The 16,678-nt window shown below is 43.0% G+C and overlaps 1 long non-coding RNA gene across 3 annotated transcripts; it reads left to right on the top strand.

The window, feature by feature from the left end:
* The first annotated feature begins 6,318 nt into the window (after nucleotides 1-6,318).
* LOC134482876 (uncharacterized) lies at nucleotides 6,319-13,363 on the top strand. Of its 3 annotated transcripts, none has more exons than XR_010059544.1 (2): nucleotides 6,319-6,916; nucleotides 12,360-13,363. It is a non-coding gene; the product is annotated as an uncharacterized LOC134482876 (long non-coding RNA). The 3 variants fall into 3 exon arrangements; XR_010059543.1 differs by lacking the exon at nucleotides 6,319-6,916 and adding an exon at nucleotides 7,998-8,280; XR_010059542.1 differs by lacking the exon at nucleotides 6,319-6,916 and adding an exon at nucleotides 10,468-12,014.
* The last annotated feature ends 3,315 nt before the right edge of the window (nucleotides 13,364-16,678 follow it).

The following is a 16,678-nucleotide window of genomic DNA, read 5'->3' as shown; positions in this document are numbered from 1 at the left end:
ATCCACACTTTGGTATTTCTTTTTCTTGAGCTTCATGTGGTCTGTAAATTGGATCTTGGGTATTCTGAGCTTCTGGGGTAATATCCACTTATCAGTGAGTACATAACATGTATGTTCTTTTGTGATTGGATTACCTCACTTAGGGTGATATTTTCTAGTTTCATCTATTTGTCTAAGAATTTCACAAAGTTATTGTTCTTGATATCTGAGTAGTACTCCACTGTGCAGATGTACTACATTTTTTGTATGCATTCCTTGTTGAAGGACATCTGGGTTGTTTCCAGCTTCTGACTTTTATAAATGAGGCTACTATGAACATAGTGGAGCATGTGTCCTTGTTATATGTTGGAGCATCTTTTGGGTATATGCCCAGGAGAGGTATAGCTGGGTCCTCAGATAGTACTATGTCCAATTTTCTGAGGAACCTCCAGACTGATTTCCAGAGTGGTTGTACCAGCTTGCAATCCCACCAACAATGGAGGAGTGTTCCTCTTTCTCCACATCCTTGGAGCATCTACTGTCATCTCAGTTTTTTATGTTAGCCATTCTGACTGGTGTGATGTGTTATCTCAGGATTGTTTTGATTTGCATTTTCCTGATGACTAAGGATGTTGAACATTTCTTTAGGTGCTTTGTGGCCATTTGATATTCTTCAGTTGAGAATTCTTTGTTTAGCTCTGTACACCATTTTTAATAGGGTTATTTAATTCTAAGGAGACTAGCTTCTTTACTTCTTTGTATATATTGGATATTTGCCCTCTATTGGATGTACGATTGGTAAAGATCCTTTCCAAATCTGTTGGTTGCCATTTTGTCCTAGTGACAGTGTCCTTTGCATTACAGAAGCTTTGCAGTTTTTTTTTTTATTATTCTTTTTTTCGGAGCTGGGGACCGAGAAGCTTTGCAGTTTTATGAGGTCTCATTTGTCAATTTTTGATCTTAGAGCATAAGCCATTAGTGTTCTGTTCAGGAAAATTTCCCCTGTGCCCACGTGTTCGAGGCACTTCCCCATTTTCTCTTCTATAAGTTTGAGTGTATCTGTTTTTATGTGGAGGTCCTTGATCCACTTGGACTTTAGCTTTGTACAATAAGGCAATAAGAATGGATCATTTTGCCTTCTTCTACATGCTGACTGCCAGTTGAAACAGCACCATTTCTTAAAAATGCTATCTTTTTGCCACTGGATGACATTAGCTCCTTTGTCAAATATCAAGTGACCATAGGTGTGTCAGTTCATTTCTGCATCTTCAATTCTATTCCACTGATCTACCTGCCTGTCTCTGTACCAATACCATACAGGTTTTATCATTATTGCTCTGTAACACAGCTTGAGGTGAAGGATAGTGATCCCCTCAGTCCTGTTATTGTTGAGACTAGTTTTCAATAACCTGGGGACTTTTGTTATTCCAAATGAATTTGAGAATTGTTCTGTCTAACTCTATTAAGAATTGAGTTGGAATTTTGATGGGGATTGCATTGAATCTGTAGATTCCTTTAGGGAAGATAGCCATTTTTTTTACTATATTAATCCTGCCAATCCATGAATGTGGGAGGTCTTCCCATCTTCTGACATCTTCTTAACTTTCTACAGAGAATTGAAGTTTTTGTCATACAGATCTTTAAATTCCTTGGTGAGAGTCACACCAAGATATTTTATATTATTTGTGACTATACAGAAGGGTGTCATTTCCCTAATTTCTTTCTCAGCCTGTTTATTCTTTGAGTAGAGGAAAGCTACTGATTTGTTTGAGTTGATTTTTATCAACAGCCACTTTGCTTAAGTTGTTTATCAGGTTTAGGAGTTCTCTGGTGGAAGTTGTAGAGTGACTGAAGTATACTATTATATCACCTGCAAATAATGATATTTTGACTTCTTCCTTTCGAATTTGTATCCCTTTGACTTCCTTTTGCTGTCTAATTGCTTTGGCTAGGACTTCGAGCACTATACTGAATAGGGAGGGAGAGAGTGAGAAGCCTTGACTAGTCCCTGATTTTAGTGGGGATGCTTCAAGTTTCTCTCCATAGAGTATGATGTTGGCTACTGGTTTGCTGTATATTGCTTTACTGTGTTTAGGTATGGGCCCTGAATTCCTGATCTTTCCAAGACTTTTAACATGAAAGGGTGTTGAATTTTTTCAAATGCTTTTTCAGCCTCTAATGAAATGAACATGTGGTTTTCTTTTATTTGAGCTTGTTTATATAGTGGATCACATTGATGATATTGACTCTTTGTAAGTTTCCCAGCATGCAACACAACCCCACTCATCTCCCGACCCCTTTGTATTCACACTCTGGCCTTGGAACACCGCCCCCAAAAGAAACAAAATCCCTTCTTGTCTTGAAAGCTGTCACAGTGTGTTCCAGTGTGTAACTTTTGTCCACACATTGGCCTTGTTTGAAGCCTCTGGCTTCTACTACTCTATCAATTCTAGATCCTTCTGCATAACCTGTTGCTGCCCTATATCATGAAGATCCTGCAGCTTTGGATCTCCAGGATGGGCCCCTTCAGGTGGTCCAGCAGTTCATAGATGGTGTAGATGTTGTGAGCCTACACAAAGTCTTGGATCTGTGCCTTGTTCTAGCTGTGTTGGTCTACTCACCTGTTCTTTCACATACACACAACCAGGGTGAACCCCCCGGCACTGCCCCTGCTAGCAAACTCAGTGATGCAGCCAGCAAGGGGCAAAGCCAGGGAGGGACAAAGAGAGAAGGAGGGCAGACAATTGCCTGGGTCAGGGTATAAACCCTCTCACAATGGACAAACAGGTATAACATAGGTAGTTGGGGTGAACCCTATTAAGCACAATTATATCTGTTATAGTGTTAGTGTGAACTTTCCCAGCAGTCTATATAGCCTTTTGCCCCATAGATTTAATTGAAGACATCCAGCTACTCCATGTGTAGATATATGCCACTAATGCCATACTTTCCCTGGCTTCAGAAATCAGCAGCAAGGTTTATTACAAATGTTCAGGGTTGTCCCTTTTCTTTAGCACAGAGGAATGACCATCAGCATAGCCACACCACTGAGAAGGCCTTTATCCTTATACTATAAAAGAGAGTACATCTGCATTTGTTGTGCAGCATGAATTTTGTTTGGGCCACTAACCATTCCTGCCTCCAGTAACATTAAGGATGGTTTGCGAATAATATGGATTTGTAGCAGCAGCAGGCAGTGAGCTACAATGGCTGCACATGTAAGCTGCAGTGACATTGGAATCCAGACCTCACACAATGAGAACAAAATATGAAACGTATGGGCTGAAGAACTGAGCACTTCAGCCATGATATATCATAAGGAAGAAGAATTGTGCCATGGAGCAGAGCCCTGACACCAGGCCTGATCACACACAGCCCTCAGTGCAGTGGGAGCTCTATTTCCCAGGTATTCTAACACACCCAGTTCCAAGGATCAAAGAATCACTGGATCGCAGGCTCACAGGCTCACAGGCTCACAGGCTCACAGGAAGGACAGGCACAGGAGACAGGGAGGCCAGATAACACCAGAGATAACCAGATGGTGAGAGGCAAATGCAAGAACATTAGCAACAGAAACCGATATGACGCGGCAACATCAGAACCCAGTTCTCCCACCACAGCAATTCCTGGATACCCCCAACACATCTATGAAGCATGATTCAGATCTAAACTCTCATTTCATGAAGATAATAGAGGAATTTAAGAAGGACATAACTCCCTTAAAGAAACACAGGAGAACACAAGTAAATAAGTAGAAGCCCTTATGGAGGAAATGCATAGATATCTAAAGAAGTACAGGAGAACCATGCTGGAAATCAGTCTGGAGGTTCCTCAGAAAATTGGACATTAAACTACTTGAGGACCCAGCTATACCTCTCTTGGGCATATACCCAAAAGATGCCCCAACATATAACAAAGACACGTGCTCCTCTATGTTCATAGCAGCCTTATTTATACTAGCCAGAAGCTGGAAAGAACCCAGATGCCCTTCAACAGAGGAATGGATACAGAAAATGTGGTACATCTACACAATGGAATATTACTCAGCTATCAAAAATAATGACTTTATGAAATTCATAGGCAAATGGAGGGAATTGGAAAATATCATCCTGAGTGAGGTAACCCAATCACAGAAAAACACACATGGTATGCACTCATTGATAAGTGGCTATTAGCCCAAATGCTTGAATTACCCTAGATGCACAGAACACATGAAACTCAAGACTGATGACCAAAATGCGAATGCTTCACTCCTTCTTTAAAAGGGGAACAAGAATACCCTTGGCAGGGAAGAGAGAGGCAAAGATTAAAACAGAGGCAGAAGGAACACCCATTCAGAGCCTGCCCCACATGTGGCCCATACATATACAGCCACCCAATTAGACAAGATGGATGAAGCAAAGAAGTGCAGGCCGACAGGAACCGGATGTAGATCTCTCCTGAGAGACACAGCCTGAATACAGCAAATACAGAGGCGAATGCCAGCAGCAAACCACTGAACTGAGAATAGGTCCCCCGTTGAAGGAATCAGAGAAAGGACTGAAAGAGCTTGAAGGAGCTCGAGACCCCATCTGTACAACAATGCCAAGCAACCAGAGCTTCCAGGGACTAAGCCACTACCTAAAGACTATACATGGACTGACCCTGGACTCTGACCCCATAGGTAGCAATGAATATCCTAGTAAGAGGACCAGTGGAAAGGGAAGCCATTGGTCTTGCTAAGACGGAACCCCCAGTGAACATGATTGCTGTGGGGAGGGCGGCAATGGGTGGAGGATGGGGAGGGGAACAGTGATATAGAAGGGGAGGGGGAGGGGTTAGGGGGATGTTGGCCTGGAAACCAGGAAAGGGAATAATAATCGAAATGTAAATAAATACTCAAGTTAATAAAGAAAAAAAAAACAGAAGTACAGGAGAACACAATCAAACAGATGACTGAATTGAAAGAAAATCTGTCCCGGATCTAAAAAATGGAAATAGAATCATTAAAGAAAACTCAAGTGGAAACAGCCATGGAGATGGAAAACCTAGGAAAGAGAACAGGAGTCACAGATGAAAGCATCATGAACAGAATGCAAGAGATAGAAGAGAGAATCTCAGTGGCAGAAGATAGAATAGACAATACTCAAGGAAAATACAAAAAGCAAAATACCCCTATCTCAACACATTCAAGAAATTCAGGACACATTGAAATGACTGAATCTGAGAATAAAAGATATAGAAGAGAGTGAAGATTCCCAACACTAAGGGGGAGAAAACATCTTAAACAAAATTCTACAAGAAAAATGTCTTCACTCAAACAAAAAAATGACCATAAACATACAAGAAGCCTACAAAAACAGATGGGACCAAAAAAGAAATTTCTCTCGTCACATAATTAAAACACCAAATGCACAGAGCAAAGAAAGAATATTGAAAGCGGTAAGGGGAAAAGGTCAAGTAACAGATAAAGGCAGACGTATCAGAATTACACTAGACTTCTCAACAGAGATTATAAAAGCCAGAAGACCCTGGACAGATGTCATACAGTCCCTAAGAGAACACAAATGCCAGCCCAGGCTACTATATCCAGCAAAACTCACAATTACCATAGATGAAGAAACAAAGATATTCCATGACAAAACCAAATTTACACAATATCTTTCCACAAACCTAGCCCTACATAGGATAATGGAAGGAAAAATTCAACAATTCTCAACATCTATGCCCCAAATGCAAGGGCACCCACATTTATAAAAGAAAAGATATTAAAGCTCAAAGCACACATTGAACCTCACACTATAATAGTAGGAGATTTCAACACCCGACTCTAATCAATGGACAGATCATGAAAACAGAAACTAAACAGAGACAGTGAAACTGTTGTAAGACCCCTGAAGTAACCTACCTCAGGAGCGCCACGCACAGAGCACAGATTAACAAAGTGACCGCTACAATAGCAAGAGGGTATAAGGTTTTTAATCCACGCACATGGGTTGCTCATCCACGCAGGGAAAAGCAACCTGAACCCAAAAAGCAAAGAACTTTTATTCTTTACAGAGGGCAGACTTCAGCAACAAGGTCAGCTGGCTCATTATCATTGGTGGTACACAGGACAAAGGATGTTGTTAGGTATTGGCTGGCCTGCTCAAGGGGCTGTTTGTGATACAGTTGGTGACTTTCCTCGTCCAGCCTTTCACCTGGCCTTGGAAATTTGCTGGAAAAGGGCTAATTTGGCACATCTCTTAGAAAAGGGGAGGGATTTACCACAGGAAGGGGTAGGGAGAACAGTTGTTATTGTTTTGTCTTAATTTGCTTACGCAGAATAGCCTCAATATCTTGATCACCAAAACTTTATATTGAAAGACCCCAGCTTAGCAGCAGTAACGCCATTTTGCAAGGCTGTACTTAAGATGACTGGTTCAGGGAAAGGTTAGAACACTGAGTACACAGCGGCTGCCAAGCAAGATATGTTTGGTTGAAGGCCTGGCAACAGGACGACTTCGGTTGAGCACCTGACAATGAAAAAAAGCCCCAGGAGAGGTCCCACACCCTGGTGGGGGGCCGAGTCAGTCGTTATGTTCCAAGAAGGTAGCTAAGAAACTTGCCCCCGGGCTGAACCCTTGCCATATTAGAATCCACCAATTATATCCCTGTAACCATGCATCTGCTTCTGTATGCTTGCTTCTGCTCCCCAAAATCCTATAAAAGCCCATCCTTGGTTCCGTGGGGCGTGCCAGTCCCCCGAGTGACTGAAGCGCCCGCAGGTGCCTGTGCCTGTGTATCCCAACAATAAACCAAATCCTCTTGCTGATTGCATCCTGTGGTGTCTCGGTCTGGTCTTTGGAGTTGGAGGGTCTCCATCCCGAGGGAAAGTTCTCCCTGAGAGCTTTTCATTTGGTGCATTGGCCGGGAAAGGAGATCCTCCACCCAGGGACCACCGACCACCCACTGGGAGGTAAGCCGGCCGCCGTCTGTCTGTCTGTCTGATTTTGTCTCGTTCTGCCTTATTCTGTCTGTTCTGTGAGCGCTCAGCCAGGTCTGTTCTGTGAGCGCTCAGCCAGGTCTGTTCTGTGAGCGCTCAGCCAGGTTGTTTGGAATTTGGGCGGGACGAAGAAGGAGCTGACGAGCTCGGACTTCTCGCCCCGCAGCCCTGGAAGACGTTCCAAGGGTGTTAGGGGCCCGACTTTTCGGGGCCCAATCTGGGAGAGGAGAAAGATCCGGACTAACGGCACCTCTGTCTGTAGTTTTGGCTTTCAGAGGGCTCCGGACCTTTGCCACCTCCATCTGACTTTTTGCTTTCAGTTTGGTACCAAAGCCGTGCAGCACGCCTGTCTGTTGTTTGTTTGACTGTTGGTGTTGTTTGTTTTCTCTGTGTTCTAATCTTCCTTAGAACTAACATGGGACAGTCCCTAACAACGCCCCTAAGTCTCACTCTTGATCATTAGAAAGACGTCCACGACCGGGCACACAACCAGTCCGTCGAGGTTAAAAAAAAAAGGAAAATGACAGACTCTCTGCACATCCGAGTGGCCCACTTTCGGAGCGGGATGGCCAGTGAATGGCACATTTAATAAGATCATTATTTTACAGGTTAAAGATCGGGTCGTCCACGGACATCCTGACCAGGTTTCTTATATTATCACTTGAGAGAGTCTCGCCTTAACCCCCCCCCGGGCGGAACCCTTCGTGGACCCAAATTGGCCTCCCCTCAACCCCCAGTCTGTCCCCTCGGCCCCGCCCGGTCCGCCGGCCACGTCTTCCTCTCTCTACCTTTGTGAAATCAGAGCCTTCTAAGAAACCTGTCCTCCCGGCAGACCCAAACTCCCCTCTCATAGATCTTCTCTCTGACAGGCCCGGCTAAAACAGAGGAGGCAGAGCCGCCGGCCAGATCAGTTGCCAGGCCACAGTCTGATAAGGGTTTCTCCCCTGTCACAGGGAGATTTCGCAATAAGCGCGAGGTGATGCCAGATACAACCTCCCAGGCTTTCCCACTTAGACAGGGAACCGGTGGCCAGACCCAATACTGGCTATTTTCAACAGCTGACATTTACAATTAGAAACAAAACAACCCTTCTTTCTCCAAAGACCCGGTGGCACTCACCGACCTAATAGAATCTGTTTTACTTACCCACCAGCCTACTTGGGATGACTGCCAACAGCTCTTACAGGCTCTCTTAACCTCAGAAAAAAAACAAAGAGTGTTCCTAGAGGCCAGAAAGCATGTTCTGGGAGATGATGGGCGTCCCACCCAGCTGCCTGAAAAAATTGATGCTGCATTCCCACTTAAGAGACCAAACTGGGATTTTAATACAGCTGAAGGTAAGGGACACCTACGCCTTTATCGCCAGTTGCTTCTAGCGGGTCTCCAAGGGGCTATATGACGCCCTACTAATTTGGCTCAGGTAAAACAGGTATTACAGGAAGCAGGGGAAACTCCCTCCGCCTTTCTAGAGAGACTTAAGGAGGCCTACCGTATGTACACTCCCTATGACCCAGATGACCCAGGACAAATGACGAGTGTCTCTATGTCCTTCATCTGGCAGGCTGCTCCAGATATCAAGACTAAGTTACAGAGGTTAGAAAATTTGCAGGGCTATACATTACAGGATTTACTTAAAGAAGCTGAAAAGATTTTTAATAAGAAAGAGATAAAAAAAGAAAGAATTGAGTCGAATCTTGGCCGCCGTAGTTCAGGGCCAAAAAAGGAAGGGAGATAGGGGGGAGCTCGAAAGGGGCTGAAGCTGGATAAAGATCAATGTGCCTATTACAAAGAGAAAGGGCACTGGGCCAGAGAGTGCCCCAAGAAGCCTGGCGGACCCCGAAAGCCTCGACCACGAACCTCCCTCTTGGCTCTAGATAAAGATTAGGGAGGTCAGGGCCAGGAGCCCCCCCTGAGCCCAGGGTAACGCTTAAAGTTGGGGGGCAGCCGGTTGCTTTCCTGATAGACACAGGAGCCCAGCATTCAGTCCTCACTCAAGCTTCAGGACAACTCAGCGACCGGATGGCCTGGGTACAAGGAGCTACTGGTGAGAAACAATACCGATGGACTATGGCTTTTGGTAAAATGGCCATTTTTACTATATTAATCCTGCCAATCCATGAGCATGGGAGATCTTTCCATCTTCTGAGGTCTTCTTCAATTTCTTTCCTCAGTGTCTTGAAGTTCTTATTGTACAGATCTTTTACTTGCTTGGTTAAAGTCACACCGAGTTACTTTATATTATTTGGGTCTATTATGAAGGGTGTCGTTTCCCTAATTTCTTTCTCGGCTTGTTTCTCTTTTGTATAGAGGAAGGCAACTGATTTATTTGAGTTAATTTTATACCCAGCCACTTTGCTGAAGTTGTTTATCAGCTTTAGTAGTTCTCTGGTGGAACTTTTGGGATCACTTAAATATACTATCATGTCGTCTGCAAATAGTGATATTTTGACCTCTTCTTTTCCGATCTGTATCCCCTTGATCTCCTTTTGCTGTCTGATTGCTCTGGATAGAACTTCAAGAACTATATTGAATAAGTAGGGAGAGAGTGGGCAGCCTTGTCTAGTCCCTGATTTTAGTGGGATTGCTTCAAGTTTCTCTCCATTTAGTTTAATGTTAGCAACTGGTTTGCTGTATATGGCTTTTACTATGTTTAGGTATGGGCCTTGAATACCTATTCTTTCCAGGACTTTTATCATGAAGGGGTGTTGAATTTTGTCAAATGCTTTCTCAGCATCTAATGAAATGATCATGTGGTTCTGTTCTTTCAGTTTGTTTATATGATGGATCATGTTGATGGTTTTCCTTATATTAAACCATCCCTGCATGCCTGGGATGAAGCCTACTTGATCATGGTGGATGATTGTTTTGATGTGCTCTTGAATTAGGTTTGCCAGAATTTTATTGAGTATTTTTGCGTCGATATTCATAAGGGAAATTGGTCTGAAGTTCTCTTTCTTTGTTGGGTCTTTGTGTGGTTTAGGTATAAGAGTAATTGTGGCTTCATAGAAGGAATTCGGTAGGGCTCCATCTGTTTCAATTTTGTGGAATAGTTTGGATAATATTGGTATAAGGTCTTCTATGAAGGTTTGATAGAATTCTGCACTAAACCCGTCTGGACCTGGGCTCTTTTTGGTTGGGAGACCTTTAATGACTGCTTCTATTTCCTTAGGAGTTATGGGGTTGTTTAACTGGTTTATCTGTTCCTGATTTAACTTCGATACCTGGTATCTGTCTAGGAAATTGTCCATTTCCTGAAGATTTTCAAGTTTTGTTGAATATAGGTTTTTATAGTAAGATCTGATGATTTTTTGAATTTCCTCTGAATCTGTAGTTATGTCTCCCTTTTCATTTTTGATTTTGTTAATTTGGACGCACTCTCTGTGTCCTCTCGTTAGTCTGGCTAAGGGTTTATCTATCTTGTTGATTTTCTCAAAGAACCAACTTTTGGTTCTGTTGATTCTTTCTATGGTCCTTTTTGTTTCTACTTGGTTGATTTCAGCTCTGAGTTTGATTATTTCCTGCCTTCTACTCCTCCTGGGTGTATTTGCTTCTTTTTGTTCTAGAGCTTTTAGGTGTGCTGTCAAGCTGCTGACATATGCTCTTTCCTGTTTCTTTCTGCAGGCACTCAGCGCTATGAGTTTTCCTCTTAGCACAGCTTTCATTGTGTCCCATAAGTTTGGGTATGTTGTACCTTCATTTTCATTAAATTCTAAAAAGTTTTTAATTTCTTTCTTTATTTCTTCCTTGACCAGGTTGTCATTGAGTAGAGCATTGTTCAATTTCCACGTATATGTGGGCATTCTTCCCTTATTGTTATTGAAGACCAGTTTTAGGCCGTGGTGGTCCGATAGCACGCATGGGATTATTTCTATCTTTCTGTACCTGTTGAGGCCCGTTTTTTGACCAATTATATGGTCAATTTTGGAGAAAGTACCATGAGGAGCTGAGAAGAAGGTATATCCTTTTGCTTTAGGATAGAATGTTGTATAAGTATCCGTTAAGTCCATTTGGCTCATGACTTCTCTTAGTCTGTCTACATCTCTGTTTAATTTCTGTTTCCATGATCTGTCCATTGATGAGAGTGGGGTGTTGAAATCTCCCACTATTATTGTGTGAGGTGCAATGTGTGTTTTGAGCTTTAGTAAGGTTTCTTTTACATGTGTAGGTGCCCTTGTATTTGGGGCATAGATATTTAGGATTGAGACTTCATCTTGGTGGATTTTTCCTTTGATGAATATGAAGTGTCCTTCCTTATCTTTTTTGATGACTTTTAGTTGAAAATTGATTTTATTTGATATTAGAATGGCTACTCCAGCTTGCTTCTTCTGACCATTTGCTTGGAAAATTGTTTTCCAGCCTTTCACTCTGAGGTAATGTCTGTCTTTGTCTCTGAGGTGTGTTTCCTGTAGGCAGCAGAATGCAGGGTCCTCGTTGCGTATCCAGTTTGTTAATCTATGCAAAAGACTGAGTATTATACATTGTCCAGGACACCAGAAAGGGCACAACCCAGAGGCACGAAGAAACCGGCTGGCCGATGCCACGGCTCGAGAAGCGGCCGTGAGCAAATAAATCTTGCCCTTACATAGCCCAGACCAACCCACGCCCCCACCAGTGGGACAAACTAGTTGGGTTTATGCCCATGAGGACATAGAGCTCCTAAAAAAATGGGGGCCATCTACCACCCTCAACTAAAACAGTGGGTCTACAAAGGACTTTTGAATTGATTTCCTTTTTACATAAGAAGATAAAAACCTTACTAGATCGAGAAGAGATAAATCTGTGTTTTTTTTTTGAATTGGGACAAAGCGATACAAAAGGTGACTGAGAGTTACAAAGCGTGCGCTCAGGTTAACCCGGGAAGGACCATGATTGGACAAGGAGTTCGTCCTAGGGGACACCGTCCTGACATCCATTGAGAAATTGATTTTACTAAAATTAAACCAGATATATATGGATACAAGTATCTCCTAGTGTTTGTAGACACCTTCTCAGGATGGGTCAAAGCCTTCCCCACGAAGCACGAGACTACAAAAATGGTCACCAAGAAGCTCCTCGAGGAAATCTTTCCCAGGTATGACATGCCTCAAGCGTTGAGGTCGGACAACGGGCCCACTTTTGTCTCCCAAGTAAGTCAGTTGGTGGCCAAATTGCTGGGGATTGATTGGAAATTACATTGTGCCTATAGACCCCAGAGTTCAGGTCAGGTAGAACGCATGAATAGAACAATTAAGGAGACTTTATCCAAACTTACGCTTGCAACTGGCTCAAAGGATTGGGTGGCCCTCCTTCCCCTAGTTCTATATCGGGCCCGGAATACCCCGGGCCCCCATGGTCTAACTCCTTTTGAAATAATGTATGGAGCACCACCCCCATTTGTCCATTTCTTTGATTCAAACATTGCTGATTTTGTTGACAGCCCTTCTCTGAGGGCCCATTTACAGGCCCTACAGATTGTGCAGAGAGACGTCTGGAGACCTTTGGCCACTGCTTACCAGGACAAGCTTGAGCATCCGGTGGTGCCACACCCGTTCCAGATTGGAGACACCGTGTGGGTGCACAGACACCAGACCAAGAATCTCGAGCCATGGTGAAAAGGACCCTACACCGTCCTCCTGACTACCCCGACCGCCCTAAAGGTAGACGGAGTCTCGGCTTAGATCCACACACCACACGTCAAGGCAGTCCGGTCTGAGGAATTGACTAATCACAACACTACACCCCAGACATGGAGAGTTCAGCGCACTCCAAACCCCTTAAAGTTAAAACTCCTACGTGGCTCCTCCTAGCCCTTTTGTGGCCTAGAGTCAGTGGGGGAATAAGCCCCCACCAGACAGAAATTTCTTGACCAAGTTGAGTGAAAGATTTCACTCAAAGTTAGCAAAAAAATGGGGGAATGAAAGACCCCAGCTTAGCAGCAGTAACGCCATTTTGCAAGGCTGTACTTAAGATGACTGGTTCAGGGAAAGGTTAGAACACTGAGTACACAGCGGCTGCCAAGCAAGATATGTTTGGTTGAAGGCCTGGCAACAGGACGACTTCGGTTGAGCACCTGACAATGAAAAAAAGCCCCAGGAGAGGTCCCACACCCTGGTGGGGGGCCGAGTCAGTCGTTATGTTCCAAGAAGGTAGCTAAGAAACTTGCCCCCGGGCTGAACCCTTGGGGGGCCGAGTCAGCCGTTATGTTTCAGGAAGGTAGCTAGGAAACTTGCCCCCGGGCTAAACCCTTGCCATATTAGAATCCACCAATTATATCCCTGTAACCATGCATCTGCTTCTGTATGCTTGCTTCTGCTCCCCAAAATCCTATAAAAGCCCATCCTTGGTTCCGTGGGGCGTGCCAGTCCCCCGAGTGACTGAAGCGCCCGCAGGTGCCTGTGCCTGTGTATCCCAACAATAAACCAAATCCTCTTGCTGATTGCATCCTGTGGTGTCTCGGTCTGGTCTTTGGAGTTGGAGGGTCTCCATCCCGAGGGAAAGTTCTCCCTGAGAGCTTTTCAATATCACTAGGCATCCTGATTTCAGATGTATCTCTCAGAAAGGTCACAAGTTTGTCATAGGCATCCTGACCACCAGTTGTATTTCTCAAAACCTTGTTTTTACAACTTTGTTTTTCACATCTATCAAATTTTATTTCTTCAAAACTAACAGAAGTTATGAACCAAATGGATTTAATGGATATCAACAGAACATTTCACCCTAAAACAAAAGAATAGACCTTCTCAGCAACTCATGGTACCTTCTCAAAAATTGACCATATACTCAGACACAAAACAAACCTCAACAGATACAAGAACATTGAATTAATCCCATGTATTCTCTCCGACAACCACGAATTAATGCTAGTCTTCAATAGCAACAAAAATAACAGCCACATACACTTGGAAACTGAACAACTATCTACTCAATGATACCTTGGTCAAGGAAGAAATAAAGAAACTAAAGACCTTTTAGAATTCAGTGAACAGAGGGTTGGATACAGAAAATGTGGTACATCCACACAATGGAGTACTACTCAGCTATCAAAAACAATGACTTCATGAAATTCATAGGGAAATGGATGGCCTTGTTTGTCAGCAACTGGAGGGGAGGCCCTTGGTCCTGGAAAGGCGTGATACCCCAGCATAGGGGGATGCTGGAGTGGGATGGGTGACGGAGCACTCTCATACAGGCAGGAGTGTAGATGTGATATGAGTGGCTGGTGGAGAGGGTAACCAGGAAGTGGGATATCATTTGAGAGGTAAATGAATGGAATGATTAAAAAAAAAAGGGGGGGAACTCTTGAACCTAGATGTGTTGTAAGAGAATGTACTATTTACATGGAGAGGGATGTGTACTTTTATAATAGCAGATGTCTTAACTACTTTTCTATTGATTGAGAAAACATTTATCAAAACCAACTTGGAGCCAGGCATAGTGACACATGCCTTTAATCCCCTGTACTGCGGATGCAGAGGCAGCTACATTTATGTGAGTTAAAGATCAGCCCAGTTGACATTTTGAGTTCCCGAACAGCCAAAGTTAATAATGATATCCTGTCTAAAAAAAAAAAAGCAAATGCCAATCCTGTTTTGGCCCCGGTGTGAACTGAGTAACATGGTTCCTGCCCCTGGGGAGAGAACCTCTAAGAGTGTCCGTGGCTACTGTAGGCATCAGGCTTGTTTGTATTATAACGTACATATTTCTCATTCTTCCCAAGAATGTCCTCCCTGTTAAAGCTAAGGACTCCATGATAATTAGAAACAGCATGACTCCAGGAGTTGAGGGTATGGCTAATGTTTCAGCAAAATGATAAATGATAGAACCTTCAGGACAGCCTTTAAGGCTATGGAAAAGAACTCTAAAAAATGAGTTCAAAAATATATAACTTGTCAACTATGCAAAAATCTAAGGATGCAATAGGAATTATGAGGGGCTTCACAAATTTAAAAAAAAAAAGGTAGCTTCATTAATGACCCAGCTTGTCAGAAAGATAAAGATACAAAGGCAGGTAGATACAAACACTGGCAGAATACTGAATTCAGGATCAGCCTAGAACAGAGCAAGATTAGGCTCAGGTGTGGGGGCAATGGTAAATTCAGGGCAGGGGCCCACCCAACTAACTAGTCATCTGTGCTTAACAACAGCAGACAGATCTCTGAATTCTTTTGCAATGTTAAGAAAAACTGTAGGCTTGCTCTCTTAAGAATCAAAGGGCTGGGGTCATGAAATGATGGTTCACACGATAATCAAAAAATCATTTACCTGGAGTAAATGAATGGATTGATATGTAAAATGAAAGACTGGGAATGTGTTTTCAGGAGATGACCTATCCATCTTGGATTTTATCTTGGATTTTATCCATCCAAGATAAAAAGAACTGCTTGAAGGAAACACACACACACACACACACACACACACACACACACACACACACACACACACAAGCAGGACATGGACAGAGAGATTTCTTAGAATAGCAAGCATGCAGAATATAGAAAGAAAAATCTCCAGAGAGAAAGGACAAGAGAGAGAGCAGGTTGAAAACCTCTATTAAGCAGAATGCAGGTTGTCAGGTTGGACCCACAATTGACATTGAGTCAAACATTCTCTTAGAACCCCTCTCCAAGTGGAGGCTGGTCCTTGGCAGGCAAACCAAACAAACAATAACAGAACAACAACAACAAAACAACAACAACAACAACAACAAAACAACCTGGGGAAGGAACAGGGTTTATTTCATCCTCCAAGTTACAGTTCATCACTGAGGGAAATAAAAGGAGGAATCCAGAGGCAGAAACCATAGCAGAGAACACTGGGTTGCTGTTCAAGGACAGCTTGCTTGCTTATACAGTCATGGACAACCTTCTCAGGGGTAGCAATATCCACAGTGATGTGGTTCCTCCTATATCAATCATTAATCATGAAAATGGCATATAGACATCCCATAGACTAACAAGATGGAGGTAAATCTTTCTTGATGGTTAACTCTTCCAAAAAGACTCTTAAGATCTGTTGTTGTTGACAAACATCAATCAGTACTATGGCCTATCAATCAAAAACTTTTCCTTTCTTGTCGATCCTAAAATTCAACTTTAAATGTCCCCATAACCTTTTTCAAAAATAAATAAATAAATAAATACAATCAGATGCCTCCTTAAAAACTATCTTTTAGCTGTATCTGCCACTCAAATGAAATACGTTATACTCTAGAATAAGATGCAGGAGCTATGGCACAATTACAATAAAATCAAATTAAATCCAGAATCAAATATACACTTTAGTGTTTTATGTCATAAGACCCACAGCTTTGTATAGCTTAATTCTCTTAGTATGCCGTGTACAGCACACACAACTTGTCTCAGAATCTCAAGCCAGATGGGTTCCATACCTGTCATTGTCCTTGGCAACTCCATGATCTTGGCAACTCCAATATAAAGGAGTTTCTACTACAACTGGGGCTGCATATTCATCAATGCCCTCTCCTCAAGGAACCTCTGATGATGCCACACAATTCCAAGCTTCAGCTGCTCTTCATGAACACTTCAAAACCAGTACCATGTGAGAGACTCAATTGGACAAGTTCTGCTACAAGATGGACATGCAGACTTGACCCCTCCCTAAAACAGAATTTATAGAATGTTATCTCTCTCTAAACTGTGGTCCAGCTACTCCAACAATGGCTGCCTCTGTACAGAAGTTCTGAAAATCCAGTAATTGTTCAGTCCCCAGGCTGGATGTCTCAGCTGGTCTTCAGAA

Source organism: Rattus norvegicus, chromosome 1 (assembly GCF_036323735.1).
Source record: "Rattus norvegicus strain BN/NHsdMcwi chromosome 1, GRCr8, whole genome shotgun sequence".
NCBI classification, from domain to species: domain Eukaryota; kingdom Metazoa; phylum Chordata; class Mammalia; order Rodentia; family Muridae; genus Rattus; species Rattus norvegicus.
This window is presented reverse-complemented; position numbering and strand designations above follow the sequence as displayed.